Here is a 22,500-nt window from a genome sequence, read left to right as displayed (position 1 = left end):
AAAAACTGAAAAGCTTCAAAAACTTGTGTTGTAGGGCAAGTAGACCTTAGCCATTTAGAGAATGAGTTGCTGCCATGTTAAAGTATTTCCCTTCCATTGCAGCATATTCAGTTCATTGTGTGTCTTCTTTCAGTAATTTGAGAATATAATGCCCTTTTGTCCTTTATTTCACAGAATGCCTCACTGATGCCATTGTGGGACGTGCGTGTAAATATAGGGGACTGGTGTATACAATTTTAAGTGTTCTTCTTTAGACCTGATGTGACTTACTTATTCATTCATTTGATATTGTGAATGCCTTCTTCACCTATTACTGCCAGGGAACAGGCAACAAAAACTTCTATTACCAAAAAATTGTTGGAGACTAAAGAAACATATAGAGAATAATGCTGGAGGTCTGACACTGCTGAATTAAGCACTACGTTCAATTTTCCTGGACTAAATCTATCAATATATTAAAGAATCTTAATTTCAAAACTTCAAAACATTGTTGGTTTGATTGCTTCCTCATATCATAAAGTCATCATTTGTTTGATTTGGTTGGATGTAATCTGAATTTTCTGAAGATTTGAGAAATCAAATTTCTGACACCCTGGCAGAACCTTGCACGGTTGAACGAGTCACCGAAGACATCCTTCCCACCAGCTTTGGCTGGAGCCCTTGGTAAAGGGAAACACTGGAAATAAACGTCCCCCTTGTTTAAACCATCTATCACAGCAGTTTTCCTTTATTATGGCCAGCCCACAGTGGTCAATCAGGACATGTCAGTAAAAGAAGGGAGGAAACGTTGGGGTTCTCTTCCCCCTGGTGAAGTACGTAACTTTGGGCAACTCTCTTCACCACTTTTCCTTACCCCGCGTTTGAAATGGGGCTAATAAGGCTTATAATTTCTATGCTTAGTATGCAGATTGGCAGAGTAAAGCCTGCTTAAAAAATGGCCAGTGGATTTGGAGAGCTATTTTTCCTATTAAATCGGGGAGAGAAGAAAGTATCCGAATGCAGTTGTCTAAGTGCGCCTTCATAACCGCTGTGGTGTAAGTATAAATGCGACTCCTACTCCGTATCTCCTTAGAAAGTCTTCTTGCCACAAGAAGAATAATGGCAGCACACTCAGCAGGCTGCAGGAGGATGAGATAGCATGCTTGCAGCATTTCTTTGCAGCATAATTGCAGCATCAATGAACCATGAATTCAGCCTAATTAACATAACTGGAACCACTGCAATCACGCTGCCATTCAATTTACTTTTTGAACATTCTGGTGAAGTATCGCGGTTATATTGTTTATTATGGAGGCGCTGCAGAGAACTGTCCACTTGCTTTTCCGCTGCTGTCTTGATGTATTTTTATTATTTCATGGGAGCTGGGGAACTTCAGAAATGGAAGATCGTTGGCTCACTGGTTCCATTACTGAATCTACAAATAATTCTGTATCACTTCCTGTAAAAAGCAATTAAACAGTTTAGTGTACTATAAAACTCAGAGTAAATGTACTAAAGTCTGAAATTCCAAGTTAGACACAAGTTCTGAGTTGTAATGGATAACTAATGGCAAATAATTCGGGAACTATTTTGAGTAAGGAAGGGCTGCATTCCCCAGATTTTAAAAATGGCATATTCTGTTACTCCTTGTAAACACTACACCTAGGAGACGTATTTTTAGAAAAGACAGGATTTTTTTGGTGAGTTGCTTTGTAAAACAAAATATTTTTTTAATTGTTGCTGTTGGTTGTGCTACAGTAAAAGGAAGAAGCCACAGAGCAGATCAGGTACCACAGCTCTTGGCAACAGGGCAAAATAACCAACTATTTTGCACAGAGGAGTCAAGGGGCTGCTGAAAGCAGCATTCACTGGAAATTACAGAGCTGCAGCCAGGAGGATGCGTGCGTCTGGCATAGCCAGGAGGCCAGAGGTGCTTAATGGTGGCACTTCAAAGTGATGCACACCCAGGAGTTACTTCTGCCATTTGTGACAGAATGGAGCTAAAAGCTTAGGAGTCACGGCCTTGTTGTTTTCTGCTCTTGAACAACTTCAGAAAACAGACTGTCTTTTTCTTGTTGCTGGTTTTATTTTATCATCATGGTGTTTCCCCACATCTCCATGAAAATCTGTTCAAGGCCGCTGAAGTAGCTGTGGGTTTTTTTGCTGTGTTTGTTTTTTTCTAATGACTTTAGCGTGTAGGAAAAAAGGTAACTTACGTTTTAAAAAAGTATTTCATGAGAAAACAGTAAATAGTTTAAATAGTTTTGCATTATGATCTGAAAATGTTAAGGTTGGAAGTTGTCGTTACCGTAGGAATTTCCTGCTCAGGAAGTCTCCATGTGTGTATGTGTAGATATGCATAGATAAAGTCCGAGCTTCTGAAATAAACCGTTCTACTTCTTCTGAAGGAAAGCTATGCTGAGAATAGTTGGTCCCCCTATATGAGACCAGTCCACCGAGAGTAAGGTACCAGAAGCTGCAGACAGTGTCATGTTGGTAGGGTGAGCAGGAGCAGAGGAGCGGCATGACCACGGCATTTCATGCTAGGAGGGCCGGCTGCTTGCACGCTGCCTGCATCGCGGGTTTCAGCGGGAGATGTTTTTTACACCGAGATGATTTGTAATGCAGTGGTCTTATCCGGAAGCAATGAATGATGTGTATGACAAGCGTGTCATCTCAGAGGGTAGGGTGGTTGAGATAACTGTTTGACAGAAGGCATTGTTTGAAGCTTATGTTGTCTAGGAATCCCTTACCTGGGTATATTCTGGACAGGCTCCTGTGTCACAGGTGGTTTGAGGGCAGGTGCTGCTGGAAGAATAAGATACGGTAATTTACAGGTGCTCTGTTTTGGGTCTCATCTGCTTTTTCCTTGTGTTGTACTTCAGCCCTGTTCATTTGTGTGCTGATTCAGAAAATTTTATATTCATGTTGACTCCCAGACTCCAGATTTCCATTTGTTCATTGCTTTTTTTTCCCCTGATGATTTTAACTGAGGAAGTCGTTACACTTTTCACTCTAAGCATCTGAGTATAAATTTAGCATTGGAGAACTGCAGACCTTTTCAAAATAGCCATCTCAGTCATCTGTTGCTTCCTTCTGTGTCCTGATGTGACCCTCAGTCTGCGTCTGAGATCATATGAAGCTCTTTTCTATGTTTCTTCTCGAGTGAAGGTAGAGTTTATCACTGTCCAGATGCTCAGTGACTTCTGAGAGGTGGGCATTTTCTTCAGCCTCCCCTTTCTGCTTCTAAAACAAAATCTATATTTTTTCCCCCGCAAACCTTGGTTGTTAATGCTCACTTCATTTGACCATCTGATGCGTGTGTAACAAAATTAAACGCTGCTTCTCATCTGCTTGGGTGATCAGGGAAAAGTTGAACACGTCGAGGCAGTCTTTCTGGGAAATGAAGACAGCAAAAATAGTTTCTACCATTGTCTGAAAACGTGGGCCCACGGACCGCCTGCTGGATGGGGTGGATGGCTTAGTGGCAGTTGAAGCAGGTGAGGCTGAGGAAGTCAACGACTTTTTGTCTTAGTTATCACCAGCCAGGTCTTCCAAGCCTTTGTGCTTAGTGGAAGGGTTCAAGGAGGAAAACTGCAGCAGAGATAAGGATCAAATAAAGGATGATTTGAGAGAACTTGACCCATACAGACCCATGGGACCTAAAGAGATGCTTCTGAAAGTCCTGAGAGAACTGGCTGATATCCAGTTCAAGCTTGAGAACAGCAGGTTGGTCGGCCTCCCTTTGGTCCCTGGAACATCATGATGTGAGTCCTGTTGTAACATATTCCTTGGGGCGCCTGAAGGGGAGCAAATTTTCAAGGGTAAATCATGTCTGACCAACCTGGCTGATTTGTCAATGAGGGGAGAGCAGTGGGTGTCACTTAGTTTGACTTCAGCCTGGATTTTGACAGTGTCTCCTCCCACTGAGGTTGGAAGAGACATCTGGAGGTCACCTTGTCCAACTTCCATGCTCAAGCAGGGCCTCCAAGAGCTAGTTACCCAGGGCCATGTCCAGACAGCTCTTGAATATCTCCAGGGATGGAGACTCCACAGTATTTGAGCCCAACCAGTGCTCAGTTACCTGCATAGTAAAAAAGTGTTTCCTGATCACAGAATCATTTAAGTTGGAAAAGACCTTCAAGATCTTCAAGTCCAACCACCAACCTGACTTGAGTGAGTCCCGTCCCTAAACCATGTCCCTCAGTGCCACATCCCCACATCTCTTAAATAACCTCCAGGGATGGGGACTCCACCACTTCCCTGGGCGGCCTGTATGTATTTATATATAACGTATTTATATACATTGATTTATATTTATCTCAGCATTGTATTCAAAGTAATTCATAGAAATGTGGGCCCAGTGATTCCAGAAGTTGCTTTTTCAAGAAGGTAGTTGAATGCATGTGTATAACCTTAGTGCAAGTGGTACCAGCTGACCTCAGCACCACTGAGACTTTGTGTGTGTATGTTGAAGCTGGGAGGTGACACGAGATGTGCAGGCATCACAGAAGAGGTAGGGGAAGAAGTCAGAATGTAGTAGGTGGAGAAGGACGTCTGGCTGGTGAGCTGTTTCTCTCTTTGAGTGAAGTGCTGGGATGCTGATCTAGTTTATACCTGTCGAGTTTTGCATTAATCTGTGATTAATATCCTGTGTAGAGCACTAGAATGCAATTTACACGATTATTGAAACAAAGTGAAGAAATCTGGTAGTTCCATCTTCAGCAGTGACTCTTCTTCCCTGTAACCGCCTAGCGAGGCAGTGGCTGCGGAAGGGTTGGAAAGCTTGCTGTCATAATTCTGGGGTTTGGGTGTCACTTAGTCATTCTTTTCTCAGAAGGCATAATGTGTGTGTTAGCTGAGGCTCTCCAGTCGTACATGTATTAAAGGTGGGGTCAAGCAGAGGGCTGGCTGTGGTTAAGGAAGAGCTGAAGGAAGTGCAGAGAATAGCTGAAGTGGTTGGTTCCTGGAAGACCGAGCCTGTGAATCATCCATTTGGAAACGAAGGAGGAGAAAAGCAGTGCCAATTAAATATCACAAAAGGTTACGATAAGCATCTAAACTAAGGGGAGAGATCAGAGCCTTTCAGAATTTGATTCCTGATTTGAACCCTACAGCTGCAATATGTAAACTCAGGAAGATGACTGAACATTGATACTTTAAAAGTTCAATAGTCACGCTTGTTATTGTATGCAGTTACTGAGAATTGACAGAAGAAAATGTTTTTGAGAGGAGTTTCCAAGCAGAGATCATATTTCTGGTTTAGTGTGCAGCAAAACCAGCGCATTTGAATGGCTGTCAGATCTGGTAGAAAGAGAGAATAACTGCTCTGTGGTAACATATTGCAAAGGAAATAATCAGTCTCCTTCAGAACCAGCATTTTTTTTTTCTTTTATTGGTCATAGGTGCAAATTCTAAAGCAACTCAGACCGAATGTCAGAAGTAATTTGAGTGTTTGGTATTTTAAATCTAACTGCACTATTTCCACAAAGACTGTTGCATGTACTCCTGGCTGCTTTTTAAACACTTATATATACTTTTCTGCCATTTATACAAATTCATGAAATAAGGTCCTCGTAGACACCGAAAATTGTAAGTTGGTCATTCTCACTGAAGGAAATTGGTCAAAAATTGTTAAGGAAATATGTTTCTAGACAAAGGCAGACCTTTCTGTATGTGCTGATTGAAGTTGTTTTCAGACTTTCAGTGCAAAATAATTACCAATTTTACCTTCGATGTCTAACATTGCAGGATTTATCTTTTTAATCAGTCATTGCTGGGCTCTGAACAAGTAAAGTGAAGGAATATTTTAAGGAGAGGCATATAGGGGAGAAAAAAAAAACACCACAAGTTTGCATGAAGAATGGTGATGATGAGCTGAAAAAAAAAAGGAGTTGAAATGTGAGGACTGTCACTTACTGCAGAGCCCGGCCATGGTGGTTCCTACTGCCTTGTATGATCCCGTGCAGTGATGCCAACCACGCAGTCCTGATGAAATGGGTCATGTTAATGGCCTGTGTGGTGCTGGTGCACAGGGACCTGATCCCATTACAGGTAAGTGATATCAGAGTGACATCAGCCAGGGAACCGTGCACGTTGCTCCCTGTCTGGCAATGGGGGGAGCAGAGCCCTTGTTGGTGCTCGCTCACCAAACTGGAGTTTCATCTCCTATTTTCTTCACAAAGGACAATAAACAGAAAGGAGAAAAGTGCTTCCAGAAAGCACCTAAATGTACAGATGATCCATCAAAAATTAACTGAACGCTCTTGTGAGAGCTGGAAATTTCCCTAACGCAGTTTTTGCATGTAATACTTCTGAGTATCTAGCAGTCAAACATTTTTCAGTTCATATTCAGGAATTTTTGCAATGCCAAGTATTGCTGTTATTGGCAAATTTGGTATTTGGGTTGCCCATTGTGCTAAAAACCCTTCTGCAACATGCTGAGCGTGCTCAAACCCCTTTTTAGCCAGTGTGTTAAGAAAGTGCTCAGCACTTCACATGACTGATGCAATATGCCTTCTGTATGCATAGGAAGAGCACAGTAAAAGATGAATATCTAATATATCTAGGATGCAGTGGCTTCCTTAAGTAAGGAGACATTTGATTTGGAGAGGAAGGGGAGGATATCTGGGTAATAGAGACACCAGGGAAAGATGTACATAGGTGAAATGTTGATATAAGTAAAAAAAAATAAAAATAAAAAATAAAAATTAAAAAAAAAAGTCTGCGAACCAAAGGTAGTACAGCAGCATAACACAAACAAAATGTTAGCCTAGTGTTTAAATTTATTAATGTGGGTGCTGGTAGAACACCTCTTGGATTAATCATACAGTCCTTTTGTATATGACTGTGTACCTTACCTCTAAATCAAAGCCAGTTGTATTAGAATAGCTGATTATCCTCCAACTGGGGATGGTGTTTTTTTCCAGAAATTGGTTCTATAAAAAAAGTGCTTATTTTAAGAATTCTGACTTCAGACAAATAATCCAAAATTGAAGTTTGATTGAAGCTCAACAAGCAAACACATTTTCTTACTTGTTCAAAATTGTAGGGAGAACATGACCCTTCTGTCTGAAAGACCTAAAAATATTCCAGTGGTTATTGATGATAACTTCAGTGAGTTGGAAGTATATACATACTTAGTATCAGATTTTTTTTTTTAAAAAAAAAAGGTCTTGCTGTTTTTTATACATGGGGCTTAAAGATCATTACTGTGACATATTTGATGTCGAACACAAGGGGACAGAAGAAATGTTGTCTGTCCAAACTTCTTAGTTACAGCTGTATCTTTCTGGTTTGTAGGCATGTTTTGTTGTGAACACACAAACTGTAATGTATTTAAATTAACTTATTCAGCAATATCATTTTAAGCCTCTTTTCTTGGTGAAACATTTTTTTCTTAATACATTAGCATGAATAAATGCCTACAAAAAGCCAAACTTAAAATCTGCATCTTGAGTCTGCTTTGGCATGTGTCAAAGTGGGTTGGGTTTTCAATTAGTGGAGGACTGCAGAACATGAAAGCCCAGCTCTTTGCTGGGGCTGAGATTAGATCTCAATGCAAGGAAAAAGCAACAAAGGTCTCCAAAATATCTGAAATCTGCAAATACTTCCTGTATTTAACCTACACTTTCATTGCGTGACTGTAAAGAACAGCAAATCTTTGTTCTTTCCCTCTCAGTTCCCATTCAGTCAGTTCAGAGACACAGGAGAAAAGTTTTGGGGAGCAAACTTGTTATCAGTTTTCCTACAGTTTCCATCTGGTTCCATCAACTGTGATTACACCAAAACCATGAGCTTATAGCTACTTTTAACCACCAAGAAATATTATTTTTAATGTCTTTGTTACGTATATGTGACATAAATGAATATAAGCATAGTTCACCCATGTGAAGTTCCTTTGTATCTTTAAAGTGTGCTTGGTAAGAGGCACTTGCAAGAGTCTGGGCTCTGCTTTTGGGTTCAAGAAGGAGTTACATCTGCGTTGGATGGAGAAACAACAAACATTTACCTTGGTATGAGCCTGAAATGTGCGACAAAGTCATTCAGGTTCATCCATTATTGAAAAATTCAAAGGATATTTTTTTGTCTGTAGAAGAACAAACACCTTAGACGTGCCTCTTGCATCCTTTGGGGTTGGCAGGAAGGTGCTGGTTTAGCAGCATCGAGGTGGTCTGGTGGGTTTGTGCACAGATAGGAGTGCTGGCCGTGGGTTCAGTGATCCATAGACCTAGAGAAGAGAAGACTGCATACATCACTTAGAGGTGGAAATATGGCAAGAAAAATGGTTCATAGCTTCTTTCAGCTCATCTCCTTGTAATTTGAATCTGAAATAAATTAACGGAGTAATCCTGTTTATGGCTCATCAGCTGCAGAGGTCTTACTAAAGAACTTTAAAGTTCACTAAAAGCACCTGTATTTAAAGCCATGTTATAATTGTTCAGAGGCACAGACTAGGACTTCAATGTCTCAAAACAGAACAGAAAACATAAATATGTGGAACATTCCAGTCATCACACTTACTCTTAATTTCTTCTCAACACGGTTGCTCTTTTGGAAAACCATCGTAAAAGCGATCCACTCTTTTCAGTCAAGAGCCATTCATATGGCGACAAACCGCTGTTCTTCCACTTATATCTGTATTCATCCATTTAAACTCTAAAGATTTCCAGCTTACTTCTTGGATTTATAGCCAGCTGGCTGCTATGTGTAATATGAACATATTCTGACTGTGCATGAAACATTTTGTCTCGTTTAACCCGTAATTGTAATGTTCAGTCTAGGCCACCACTCACCTGCATGTGTTTAGCGTTCGCTGTGCGAGTTCCCAGAATCACGACTTGCTATCTCCTCGTGTATGCGCAATCTACTGTTATTAGGGAAAAGTTAAGTCAAAAAAAAAAGAAAAAAAGAAAAAAAAAAAAGCTCCTGGCACTGAGTTGGATAAAATGAATATGTTCAAGATGGTGGGCCATAACCGAGCCAGCTCGTGTGGGATCAGTGCCCACTTTTTGGCATTTACAATAAACTTTGGAACGACTTTGTAACATGAATGTTTTAATAGCGACTAGGAAGGGGGAGGAGAGGCAGGGAAGAAGGACGTATGCCCTTCTTTTTTTTTTTTATGAATGCTAGATTGCTGATTTTTCCAAAGGTAGTCCAAAAAGCTGTACCTGCTTATTAACAGATTTCTGCAGTCGCTGTAGGCCAAGGGAATTCACTGGAAGTGATATTCCTAAACTTTTACCGTAAGTTACTGAATCATCAATGCAAAACTTATATTCAAAGAAAGCGTGAACGTTAAAATTTGTTAGTGTACTCCGGCTTTGTAAGAAACACAAAATATAATTATTTGTTCTTTATGCAGCGTCACTGGGCTCTAAGAGAGGCAACAACTATTAACGAATAGCGCTACTCCTGGATAATGTCATCACAAGCAATACAAAATATTAAAGCTCATTTATTCTTGCCAGCTATCAGGAGGAACTTTAACATATTTTAAAGGGCCATTAGGTTTGTTTACATACTCAACTGAAGCTGGTATGCTTTGCTTCCAGTGGAACTGCCATTGGCAGGGGCTGCACCAGCCTTCAGCGTTTGACGTTGACGGGATTGAATTTCCTGGCCATTGTACGCCGTCGGTAATGCGGTGTCGGTACTTCGGGGCAGCCTGCCTCCCTCTGACAGCGGGTAGGACCCGAAACCCTGTAGTCCCCAGGCCTGGGGAGGCTGGGGATTGCTATCATAAAAAAAAATAATAATAATTTAAAATACATATATCAGAAGCAATTTTCCACAATGAAAAAGGTGGTCAGGGAATCAAAACAGTGCCTTCAGGTATATTACCCAACAGAACAACAAAAATGTGCTGTGCTTTAAATTGCACTAGCAATCTGGAAAGGATTTTCTGACTGGAGCTATGTTAAGTGTTAATAGTGAAACCTGGGTACTTTTTCCTTTGATCTCTCCTCTAGCTCATATAGAATAATAGGATCAAAATAAAATGCCATTTATATGAACACCTTGTTCTTTTGATGTTAGCAGAAAAAATTCTGTTTGCAACTACAACTTAGCAAGCGGAGCATCTGCTTTTTTAGCTGGGCCTTCTAATTTAGCATGACTTTTGCTAAATGGAGTGTCAGACATGTTTTGTGTAGTTCGTGAGTTTAGCTGTAATTTTTGTCCTGAGAATCTTTAATTGCATTTGCAGAAGATCCAAGAACCTGCACCGAGTAGCTTACTGTGGGCCGTGTGTGTGTATGTTGGATATGGGATGTAAACATTAGTGTGCTGTTGCAGTTCAAAATCTAATATTACTGGTTCTTTGACCACTTGGACAAAAATGTTAGATTAGTCTGCACTGAGAGACAGTATGGTTAAGTGACTCCAAGAATAAATAATAGTTGGGGTAAGTGAAGTTATGACAGGTGCTAGGTCTCAGAACCCCTTTTTCCAGCAGGAAGGCAATGTGCCCTGGGTGTCTGGGGTGGGGATCAATGCCCATCTCTGCAGGGGACCATAGCAGTGTTACAACAGGTAGGTAAAGATCCCCTTTGCTATTATGTAGAGATCTACAGGACATATAAACCACAGATGAATGTGAATACCTTTCAGCTATTTATTCCCTGGGGTTGTTAGTCAGTAGCATTTCTTTAGGAGACATTATTGCAAGCACTTGTTTCAGTGAAGCTGCTTCTTCATGCTCTTTTAAATCTCTTATTAAGATTTTTCTCCGCCATAGGCTTTGAGTGCAAAGAAACAGCTGAGTTGTGTTTATTGTGGTGATTGATGGTGTCTCGTGGTGATCCCGGCTTCAGTTGTTGTAACCTCCAAGCGTAGATGAGATGGGCACGAAGCTCTGTGCCAAATGAAAGCAAATAAACCGAAGTCCTGCAGTTCACCAATGTCATAATTGCTGCTGTCCAGGAAGAGGGATTAGCGAGTCTGAAGAAACACTAGCTAGGAGAGATCCAGCGGCCAAGCAATATCTTGGGTGTCGAATGTCTCTCTCAAGCCTTATATCCCACTGTAATTTATATTTAGCTATTAAGCTTATTAGATAGAAACAGTCAGCTCGTTGCTCGCTGTATGCAAGGAACACCGCTGGGTAAGTGCTGGGTAAATGTTCAGGCTCTCGCTGAAACTGCTGCAGTTGAGGTTGTCGCACGTGAGCCTTCCTGCAGGAAGCTTTGCTGCAGCCTTGGCTGGGTCTCCGAAGGCTGCCACCAGATAGGAATATTCCTGAGAGCCGCAACCCTGGCTCAGCTGATGTGTGGTAGCTTGTTCAGTGCTAGAAAATTCAGCTGTGTTCTTACAATATAGCATGGTACAATTTATTGTGCGTAATAAGGATGCTTACTCTGTTCTAACTAAGCTAGTCTGAGTACCAAAAGCAGTGTGGACATTTTCGTGCAGTGCCCAACTGGGAATAATACATCCTGCGGAGATCAGGTATCCGTGCTAATGCAGCTGCTCTGCCTCCAGTCCCGCTGCTAATTAGTACAGAACCACTGGGACAAAGTTTGCTGCTGTAATTGTCTGAGAGGCCGTCTCTGTCCAACTCGTAATTTCAGTGGAACATGACTCTCTGTTCATCTCAGCGGTCCTCGTTTCAGATGTCTGCACGGTGTAAATAGTCCTGGCACGCTGTGCTTCCAGACCTACCTCCTGCATCAGCTGCAGGAGGGCGTGGGACTCTTTGGACAAGGACTCAAAGTGGAAGAGTTACAGAGATTATTAGTTTTTTCTGCTCACAGTAAAAATGTGATTGCCCTGCTTCTGTGGTTACCATGAAACAAATCTGCTCTGTCATGAAGTCAGTGGGGTACAAGTTAATACAAGGTAGTAAAGGAATAATAATAAAGTAAAACAGCAAAGTCCATGGTATTTTATGACAAAAACAGTATGAGCCTATTGCAGTCTAAGGGCCTGCTCCAAGTAGAGGGCCTGCTCTGATGCCTGGCTACGTCCGATTTACATATATACAAAGTATATGACTAAAGCTATAAAAATATACTTAGTATTTTACTTTTTTTTTTCCTTGAAAGTAATTTGCTATTGTTCAAAATTTCAGCTTTCACTGGTTTTGTTTCCAAAGCCCCAAAAGGAAGAGAAAATAACAAAAGTCCATAAAGGCAAAAGGGATATGTTCTCATTTCAGTTCACAGAATTTCCTGCCTTTAAACAATACAAATATATGCCCTTAGGTTTATAACGTGCTGGAAGGATACCGAATCCTTGAAACAGATCAAATTAAAAGCAAGTCCACTATAGCAACAGAGAGTTTTACCAGCTCGTCCAATAGATCTCAGCAAGAATTCACTGGGCTTTAACCATGTTGCCAAGCCTTACAAAATCCTAAACTGCTGACTCCCATAAATGAATAAATGTTAAAAAACTGCAAGCAAATTCTAAGCTGTGTTGGGCACAAATAAAACCTAATGCTTAATCATCGGGCCCTATTTAAAATAATTACTAAATAAAACTTTGAAACGTATCCGCAAGCAGAATAGATGTGTACGTTCGCTATGTAAAACCTTTTGAATTGCGTTGCTCCCCTTAATTACGGTGACATGTCCCACAGACTGGATGTGGAGCTGCCAGGCACTTGGGGTTGAAGGGCATGAGGAGCATGGGGTTGGCTGGTGTTGGTTATCAGCAGGCAAAGCATGGAGTAGAGGAACCAGCATCCAAGGTGACGGCTTGGACATTGAAGGAGCAGAGAACTGAAGAAAATTATCTTTGGCTTAATTAAGAGCTCTTCTTTTCATTTTGCCATTTGCATTTACGTTCTAGTTTGCTGGCCTTTCTTTCGCTATAGGCCTATTGCAGTAGAAACCTCGGACTGGCATTGCGAGAGAACTCCTCTCCATGATCCTTTGGGGTGTCTCCATGCGAACGGTTTTCAGAGATGTAGAAGCCAAGCATTGGGTTGAACAGTTGGGGTTGAGCTCTTTACATCTCCATTGTTTTGTGTCTTGTTGTTTTGGTTGGCTTGTTTGTTCATATTTAATGTAGTAACGTCCAGGATGGCCACGTCCTGCTGGCGGGCCGTGGTAGCTCAAGCTGTTGTTCACAAGCCGTTGCCTCCTCGCAGGGTAGGCACTGTCGTTCCCGTTGTCCTCACGCAGGTAATGTCACCGTGCCCATCACTCTGCCAGCTCACACCCTAGAAATGTAACAGTGCTGGTTGTGCTGATAGAGTTTTCTCCTATTTCCATCCAGAGGTTCCTCTTCTTGCTTTGCAGCCTTCATTGATACAGGTGATGGGCCACGTGCATTTTCCAGGAATTTGGCAGAGCAGGCTCCCTGCGGAGCCCCCGATGATAGCAGGACTTTCTGCTCCCTGGGTCTGCAAGGGCAGAACCTCACCTGTCTTAAATGGGCATCAGCAGCATCCTGACCTACACCAGAGAAAGAGAGTCCAGGGCTTGTATTTCTTCCTTTAATGACACTGCTACTGGTAGTAATGACATTTGTAGAGCTTTCTGACAAAAACTTTATTTTCCTGAGGCAGAGCGCCTTTGTAAAGCAGCAAGCTGCTGCCGTTCTTGGTCTAGAGATGGAGAGAGACTTTTGGTATTTGAACAATGAGACGCTGGCAAAACTGGGATTAAAACTCAGGGCTTCCTGCAAACCACGTAGCCTAGCTGTGATACAAATGCATATGCATTTAAACTTAAGTTGTAGTGCAAAAAAAGTGCAAATATATCCAATACAGTAACATATTTTCAAATGCAGGCTTTGTTTTACCGCATGGACCACAGGCAAGTGACTGGACCTTATGATTTTAATGCCCCGTGGCTGAGATAGCTGTACAATAGCCCTGTGTTTTTCTTCTGATGTGAGTGAATGTATTCATAACAAAATGTTTTAAGCTTCTGTGTGCATAAAATTATTTTTAATTAATTTTGTTAGCTTCTAAGATAAAGTTTACTTCAGTTAAGCCTTCAAGTGAAAGTAGGTTTCATTGCCTATTTATTTCTTAGGGTACCCGAGAAAGTGTTAAATAATTAAGGTGAAATATGTGTTTTCCTGAGAAACGCACAGAAGTTTGCATTTGCACAGTTGAGTGAACTATCAAAACCAGATGTGAGCAAGTGGAACATTTTACATAAATTTATTAAAATCATTATTTACCTGTAAGTTATAAGAAGGGCTTAGTTGCACTAGTTTGTTGCCAATATGTACTGCCAATAATCTGCCAAAAAGCAGCTTGCTGGCAAAATCGCTGAAATGGTTAGCTTATGCTTGCACAGAACATTACAACCCTGAGTCAAATGAAAACCTACTATAAACGAACTCTTTGATGCTGGATTCACTGGAATATGTTATTGATATATGGTATACAGTTTATATGGATTATGTATACTGTGCAAGAAATATGGATATCTATTAAGCGTAACTTGATATGTAATCGGTTAGGACAGTTATTGTTTTCAGTATTTGCTATGAATAAGATCACGAAGTGACTGTTCAGTTTTAAGATACAGACTATCCGTGTGCAGCCCAAAGCGCTGGAATACTATTTGTTCAATTAATACGGAATGGCTATTGAAAATGCAAAATATCTGACATCTATACAGAGTAATTTTAAAGGCAACTTTTCTTTTAGGAACAATTTATACATTACATAAACTCATATTTTTCATCCAAGTATCATTTCGAGAATAGCAAGCTTAAATATTGGAGGCCATAGGGAAACATAATATTACGATAATGTTCTTTGGTGCGGTTTGGAAGGTTTTAGGAAACATTTGGAAGTATTTTTCTCATAAAGTCACTTAACTATTGAAGTGTTATGATAGCACTCCCTTCTGCATTGCGTATGTTGCAAAACAGCCTGGTTAAAGGGGACATCCATTCTATATGTCCTGATTAGAAGGATTGCCACAAAACAGGAAATTACATGCTACAGGATCCTGGTATTATTTTAAATTAAAAAAAGGAAAAAAAAAAAAGAAAAGGCTAGATGATTTAAGGTGTGATATCAGTTTTCAAACACCCATTTTGAGTTCTGTTTAGCAGGAAGACATAGTGTATTGTTTGGAGCTATATGTGAAATTTGCATTTTCTAAATAAGCGCTCAGGAGCTGAGCTGTTTTCTTTTTCCTATTTAAGCAAGCAGTAATAAACATGACCAATCCTTTAGGATCCTAAAGAACCTTAAAAACCTTGCAATTCTCAGAAGCTTAACTTTTTTTTCTGTAGTGTAATTCATTCTTTTGAACTTTTACAGAAGCAGAACTTAAGTCCAGAACTGCAAAATTTCTGTCACTTTGAAATTTTTGTTATTGAGGTGACTCAGGGCTCCAAAAGTGTATCTGTCACCTTGCAGTGGCGATGTAACAGATCTACACAGTCACAATGCTTACTTAAAATTACTTAAAAACCAAACAAACAAAACAATGAAGTAAAACTTGTTTTTGTATCTTTTGCAAAAAAAAAAAGTGTTATTTTTATCTGTTATAAAATGTGTATTGTAGTCCATTGCCGTCTTCCCGAGGAGTTTTTAAATTATCACCACTTCATTTGTTGAGAATGGTGTGCTTAGAAATTACAGCTCTGCATAGGTTCTTGTGTTTAGTTTTAAAGGATTTTGGGGAACTGAGGATGTGAATTCAGAAGTTTAGGGCCAAATTTGTCTGTCCTGAACTCAGAGAGAGCTTTGCCTGTGACTTCAGTGGGTCCAGAGTCTCTCTTCCAGTATTAAAGTGCAGAGTGATCAACGTCTGATTGGTTTTGCTGATCTAATGCAATTAAGATGTTGTTGAATGTTGAATTTGAATACTAAGCAAAAGGGGAATTTCCCAGCAGTGTCAAACACGAGTACTAGGTCCTGAGGTATTTTGCTCAGAAACCATTTAGAAACATAGGATGAAGTAAAGGTTTGAGGGATCTGAGAATTACGCTGTTTTCTCTTTTACTGTGCCGAGATCTTTCCTCTCCTGCCTGTCCCACCTTCCCTCCCCACTCCAAAGGACCGCGTCTCCACATGAATCAAAGAGCCACCACCGGCTGTCCTGGACCCAGCCTCGCTTCTCTGAGAGCAGCTCCGCAGCCCGCTGCCAACCAGGTGCACCACCACAGCAACGAGGGCTGTTGCATTCAGCCGATTTGTTGCCAAAACAGCAATAATTTTGGATGATTTGTCAGAAGGAAGTCAGACCTCATGATTTACCTCTCCTGGTGTGCGCTCTTGTATGGATTATACACCTCATTTTCTCTCTCTCTGGCCAGGATGCAAACATTACAAAGGAAGATGTTCTGCTGCTGGCAGCTTTAGCTCTCTCCCACGTTGTTAATGTCTGAACGTGAAATCTTCATCTTTGGCCTTGATGACAGTCAAAAACTTGACTGGATGCAGCCCTGCGCAACCTGCCGGAACTGGATGGGCTGTGAGGAGGAGGCTGGAAGCTGTTCCTGGGTCTGTTCTGTATTTCTTGTGTCATGGGGAAGGCAGTTGAGAGAAGATAATGATGAGGAAATGATCACATCGCAGGTATTTCCATACTTCTGTACCTTGAACCTCACAAACAGGGAGGTGCTGCTGGCACTCCACATAAACCCTACTTATTCTACCCAGGAAAATACATGTTCAGCTGCAGGAAGACAAGCTCAGCCACAGACCTTGTATTTTCTTTTGCCTTGCCCTTCCCAGTGCTTAATCTTGGCTCTGTTCCGTTTTCTTTCTGTTCTCTCTCTTTACTCCTAATCCTTGTCCATGCTTATAAGCCCCTAATATTTATATGGCATTATCTGTGTTAGAGATTACTGCTGACAAGTAATCTCCTTCCTCTTCTGAATGAAGAATTACAAGCATTGCTGAAGATCAGAAAGTGAAATTAGATCCCAGAAAGTATGTGGCAACTTCAGCAAACCTTAATATAAAATTCTCTAAAAATTGGGAATCTCCTTTCAAGCTTTTAGCTTTGAACTGTAACACAGCTCTGGGACACCTGACCCCACACTCAACAATTCTTTCTTACTGCAGAGCAAAATGTGAGAGTGTCTATATAGGGGAAAAAAAATCAAAGAAAAAATTCCCAAAGACTGGTGTACCAGTTTTGTCATTTCATAGAAGCCATCGAATATCCAAGTCCGAAGGAACCCACAAGGATCTTCAAGGCCAACTCCTAAAAAAAATGCTGCAGTCTTTTCAGAAGTAGGTAAATACTAACAAATGAGTTTTACTGCTATCAGGTGATTTGTAACATAAAGTATAAAACCCAAGTATGTACTAATGTAGTTGCTATCTGTTCCAGTTTGGCCACGAAACAGCAGCTTTCATGAGCATTGACTTTTCCTTAAACAGTGTGGAGAACATTCTGACTTTTCCGAAAGCTCAGAAATGTCCACATAGCTGTGGCGTTTGTACAGTGCTTGGCCACTGACACGTGTGCATGGCTGTGTAGTTTCGCACTCATTTGTAGTAATTGTGGGGACAAATTCAGAATGGGAACAGGATAAAATCAGGGAAGCAGAAAGTAAGAAAGGGCAGAAGTAGGATTTGCCAGTTATTGCAGTCAAAACAAATGACAAAAGCGAGCGTCCATTGCAACAATTAAAAGCCAAATGGACTCCAGGTAGTAGCCTCCTATGAGCTCTGCACGAACCTCTGTGGTGTTTGAGGCCACATAAATTCAACTAAAAATATTACGGTTACCAGAGAGACAGTTGTTATCATGTTTAAAGAAAGACAAAGGAAATTCTCAGACAGTGAGTTTGTTAAATTGTAAGTTATGCTGTGACTGTGCATCAGTGACAAAGGGAGCACGGCAGCTCCGAAATGGATTTGCAGCTCCAAGGCCTGGGGAAGGTTTCTAACATATCTGACTGGGGCTATTTGGCATTGCAAGCAACCCTCTTTCATTTGGCTTTTGGAGAGCAGTTTTGCTTATGTTCTGGAAGACCACAAGAATTGCAGAAGTGCTTGTCTCCACTTGTCTACTTTTATTATTTTTAAACCTTTTAATTACCATTTAATTAAAAGAAAAACCTCCACAGCACTTCCAGAACTATCTTTAACTTTGCTTGCGTATGTGAATGAAGTTACAGAATTGCCAATTTTGGAGAATTAAAATTCTTTTTTTAGCTTATATCCATTCTTACAAACTATTCCTGCTTATTGAGAGCAACTATTGAAACCAGCATTCAGCACCCTAAACTTGTCCATCCAACCTAAACCAGCACTCCAGTTAGACTTCTGATGTGGTTTCTGTTCTTCTCTCAGTGACTTCATTGCCCTTCCATTCTTCTTGTTGTTGTTGTTAATGAAATGGAGCTCAGTGCCACAAAAATAAACCAATTCCTGTAATTTTTTTTCATTGGGGCAGATAAAGTGCTGCGAATAAACACGCACAATGTAACGTGTCAACGTGTTAAAAAAGAGCCAAGGGAACTGCACGGCTGCTCTGAGTAAAAGGACAGGTTTCCTCAGAGTGGGGTTTCATGGGATAAATGAAAAGAAAATTAGTGTTGTATGTACGGATTGGGGAGTTGAAAAAAATCTGCTGTTCAAAATGGCAAATATTCAGATTGAAGCTCTGACTTTCAGCGTATGGCATTTTTATCATCTCTGAACTTTAGTAAGTTCATTTGTGAGCCATCTTTTTAGCTAAACTTCTAATCCATTATGCAAAAAGTGAAAGTTTTCAAGGCTTGCTCTTTACAGTCTTCGTAAAGTTTTAAAATTGTCTGTTGAATGTATCAGAAATTCTAAGGAATCTGAATAAATAAAAGTCATAATACTAAAATTAGAAATTTAAGTCTTCCGCTGTTTGTTCTGAACTGTTGGTGTTTAAATGTATGAATAATACATAAAAGTAAAACATTTTCCACATTGCTTAAATATAAAGGAAAGTACCTTGCAGGATCTGTTCAAAGTGTTAATATTTGTATGCTTGGTGAATTTTTTTTTTTTTGGAAAGTTCCATATGTAAGAGATTTCACAACCTAAGGTTAACAATGAAAGTAAAATCCATCTCCCATATTGAAAACAGAATCCGATGGCATTTTTCTTCCGTGATTAGGTCGTGTTGTAACTAGGGTTGAGCAAAATGGTGCATCTTTCCTGGTATCTAAATGCTACCTCTCTGCTGCTGTACCTCGCTAACTTCCTTCTGAAGCCTACATCTGCTCCGCACCCAGCAGCCTCCCACACCAGCTCTGCCTCTCTGTATTTTCTGAAATTTGGACAGAGATTTCAGAAACAGTGATAATCTCTGTGGGAGCAGATACTGGCTCCAAAAAAAAACACTGGAGCACCTTTTTTTTTTTTTTTTTCCCCAAATTATAGAAGACTTTGAGATTCCGAGCTGGGTGGTGATGTAGAAATCCTGCACACTCTTGATGTTCATCACTGATTAAGATCTGGGCAGGTACTGGATGGAGAGATGATTTTGGCTGGAAGGTGACAGAAAAGAAGAATTAATGTAAATTTGGAAGAGGAAAAGGAGAATAGCTGGAGCAAAAATGCTCTGGAGAAAATGTAAACACAAAAAATGTGTTAACTATACATTGTCTTTCTCTAGCATGCTTTTGGGAAAGGCACATAAACAGGTTTAGAAGACTTCATGTTGTTACTATTTTATTTTCAGGTCATTTATTTAAGTGTCATAAAGAACATTAGCTAGTGGTTAGGGACTACGGTATCCATTATATTATTCCAATCATGTGGACAAGTTTATACTACGTATGATTTACAGTGGTCTTTCTGCAGTTAAAATTGTTATATTCAGGTACAACATTTTATACATTGTTGTATTTAGTAAAATCCAAGTGGCTGAACGCAGAGACGTCTTCCAATCAAAGTCCAAAAAATTAATGCTTGTACACGAACACTGTGGCTTGCAGCAAGAGCAGTTTATGGCTCTCTGCCTACATCCTTTATCATGTCTCCACTGTTGTTAGTAAAATATACAGAACTACTTTATGCCAAAACAATGGAAGTTAATGCAGATAACTTGTTCCAAAGTTAACCATCAAATAAATCTTTTTTTTTTTAAACTGTTAAGTGAAATGGTGTTCTAAAACTTTTTAAAATTGTCAAGATGATGAATACTGTGTGTGTAATACAAGTAAATACAACAGAATTGATTGCACACACATGTCTTAAATAAAGGATATTAAATAGTGTATTCCAGAGAGAAATCGGTGAAGTTTTATCTAATATTATTAGAAACTCTGCCATGACAGATCAGATTTATGAGGACTGAAAACTAAGGAAAAAACCTGTTCAGATACAGGAGTGGCGCATGGAGGGGGTGATTGGTTGGGAGGTTAAACACAGAGATACAGCATACCTAGGAAATCCGACCTTTAATGCATCGAGTAATTCTTCTTACAGCAACAATTTTTCAAAATCTGTTAGTTAAATTTGATTTGGTAAAACCGGTACTCTTCATTTAGCTTGGGGGTTTAGGGCAAATGCCTTAACCTACTTCTGCTTCACCTGCTGTCACCTAACTTGTATCAGCCCTACAAAATGTAGTTCAGAGCATGAGCCTGGTCTGTGCTTGGTGATGGCCAGAGGGATCCGTGCTGGTCCACGTGAGCTTCGGTTCCTGAGTGGAGGTGAAATCTCCAGTGCTTACTTAGCTTTTAAGACCATCTACATACTGAGTAGCCAGATACGCAGGAATACAGGCTTCAAAAGTAATGAAAGTTTGGGAGTCTGAGGGTGGCTAATGCACTGAGATGGGAATTGTTCAACTCAGGCTCATTTGGGATCTTGTCTTGTTTGTAGCCTACGTGGTGGATTTGGGTGAAATGACTGAATATGACTGAGCTGCTTGATTGCATCTACAGAGCAGCTCCACTGAGTAACGGCGAGCAGTGAGAGAAAGGTGGATCTCGTAGGTGATTTGGTCAGTGACTTGAAAACGCAGCTTAGTGTAGATAAACACAGAAATAATATGGCAAGGGACAGCAACCTGAATCAAGGAGTGCACATTGCATGGAATAGTTACGCAGCTTTCTGATTTAGGAAAGGGGATTTAAGGGTCTCAAAGAAAAATCCTCAGAGCAATTAGTCAAGTACAACTGTGGTAAAGCTCATACAGTGTGTGTGTGTTTGTATTTTGGTAGTAACTTCAAAGGAAAAGGGTCTGCTTGTGTGTGAAGGTGCTCCAGTGCAGGGTAGGATGGGTGATTCCAGCATTTAAGGATATTTGTTTTTGACAGAGCAGTGGAAGCAGCTTGTTCACAGCCCAGAAATGAGCTCTTCCTGGGATGTAGCAAAACTCTGAAGAACTGTGGAGGAGGTTGATAAAGTGGAGCAAGTGTTCGCTTTAGTAAACAGTTCAATAAACAGGCTATAGTGTGTAAACATTTGGAAATTACAACGAAACGCAAAATTTAAATGTCTCTACTTATCTGGAAGAACCATAATCACACTGAAAAGCATGTAAGTAAATAATATTTGGGTAAATTAGCTTGAGGTGCAGACATTTAGAGTGAGGATCCCATGGTGGCAGTGCATGTAGTCCTCTTTGTGTTAACTCAGAAGAGTCATGTTCGAACGGAGGAGCTTCACTTGAGTGTTTCCTGAGCCAGGACTGTCATTCATCCATTCCTACTTTAAATCAAATAATGAAACTTGATCTGCATAAAATGCTGTTTATATATTACAAAAATTAGTTCAGTGGCCTGAATATAGCTGTGTGCAGATGAGTCCTGCTGTTGGAAGGGTTTTCTGCAGCATGTGCAAAAGGCTTGCCTGAACACCAGGCACGAGAGTGTTTGATGGTCTCTGTGCTATCTTGGGAAAGTCACGAACAGCTCAGCCTCAGTTTCCCCACCTGCAGTGTTCATTGCTCACACCTGGAAAAAAAAACGTGAGGGTGATTGCTTTCTCCCTGAGAAGGGATGAAAGCTAAATTCTTTCCTCCTAGGTTTTTTTTTTTTTTTTTTTGATTAATCTTTTTTAGATTATCATTATGGAAATCAGGTGAGGATCGCTGGATGAAAACCCACTTCCATGCCACAGATACATGTTTGGCCCATGTTATTAGACGACAAATAGTCTTTCTATGTTATCTTTCACTTACCTTTGGTGAAGGAACTTGCTGGTGTCAGCCTGAACCATAGACAAGACTCATTATATCAAACACCCCTACATTTGGCATTTGTTAGCAAGCTTAGCTGTAGTCCTGGCAAAAAATGCCAGGAGTTTACTGGCTTAGGAAGCAGCATTGCCATTTCACTTCCCAGAGATGTTTGCTTCGTTTTATTTTAGTAAGGAGGTAGTTTTGTTCTCCTTGCTAATGCACGTGCTGTTAGCGGCACTGTGGTTCAGTGGAGACCTTTGGATTCCCAGCCAGTGAATATTTCACTGGTACCACGTTCACTAACATGCACGTGAAATGTGTCAGTTACTGAGTGGAGTTGTTGCTTGGATAGATGTAAAATGCCAGCCATTGTTTTGTCTTTTCACTTAATATTAATTAAAAAATTTGCCGGGTAAGACTGAAATCCAGCCTGAACACTATATATAGATTTTTCTCTTCTTTTTGCTAACAG

At 40.4% G+C, this 22,500-nt stretch overlaps 1 protein-coding gene across 43 annotated transcripts in view; it reads left to right on the top strand.

Moving 5' to 3' along the window:
* Window positions 1-22,500, top strand: part of GTDC1 (glycosyltransferase like domain containing 1) — a 298,807-nt gene that overhangs the window by 122,009 nt on the left and 154,298 nt on the right. The gene's annotated exons all lie outside the window — the stretch shown is intronic.

This window comes from Anser cygnoides, chromosome 6 (assembly GCF_040182565.1).
Source record: "Anser cygnoides isolate HZ-2024a breed goose chromosome 6, Taihu_goose_T2T_genome, whole genome shotgun sequence".
Lineage (NCBI taxonomy): Eukaryota > Metazoa > Chordata > Aves > Anseriformes > Anatidae > Anser > Anser cygnoides.
Note: the sequence above shows the minus strand (reverse complement) of the source record. Positions and strands in the feature narration are given on the sequence as shown.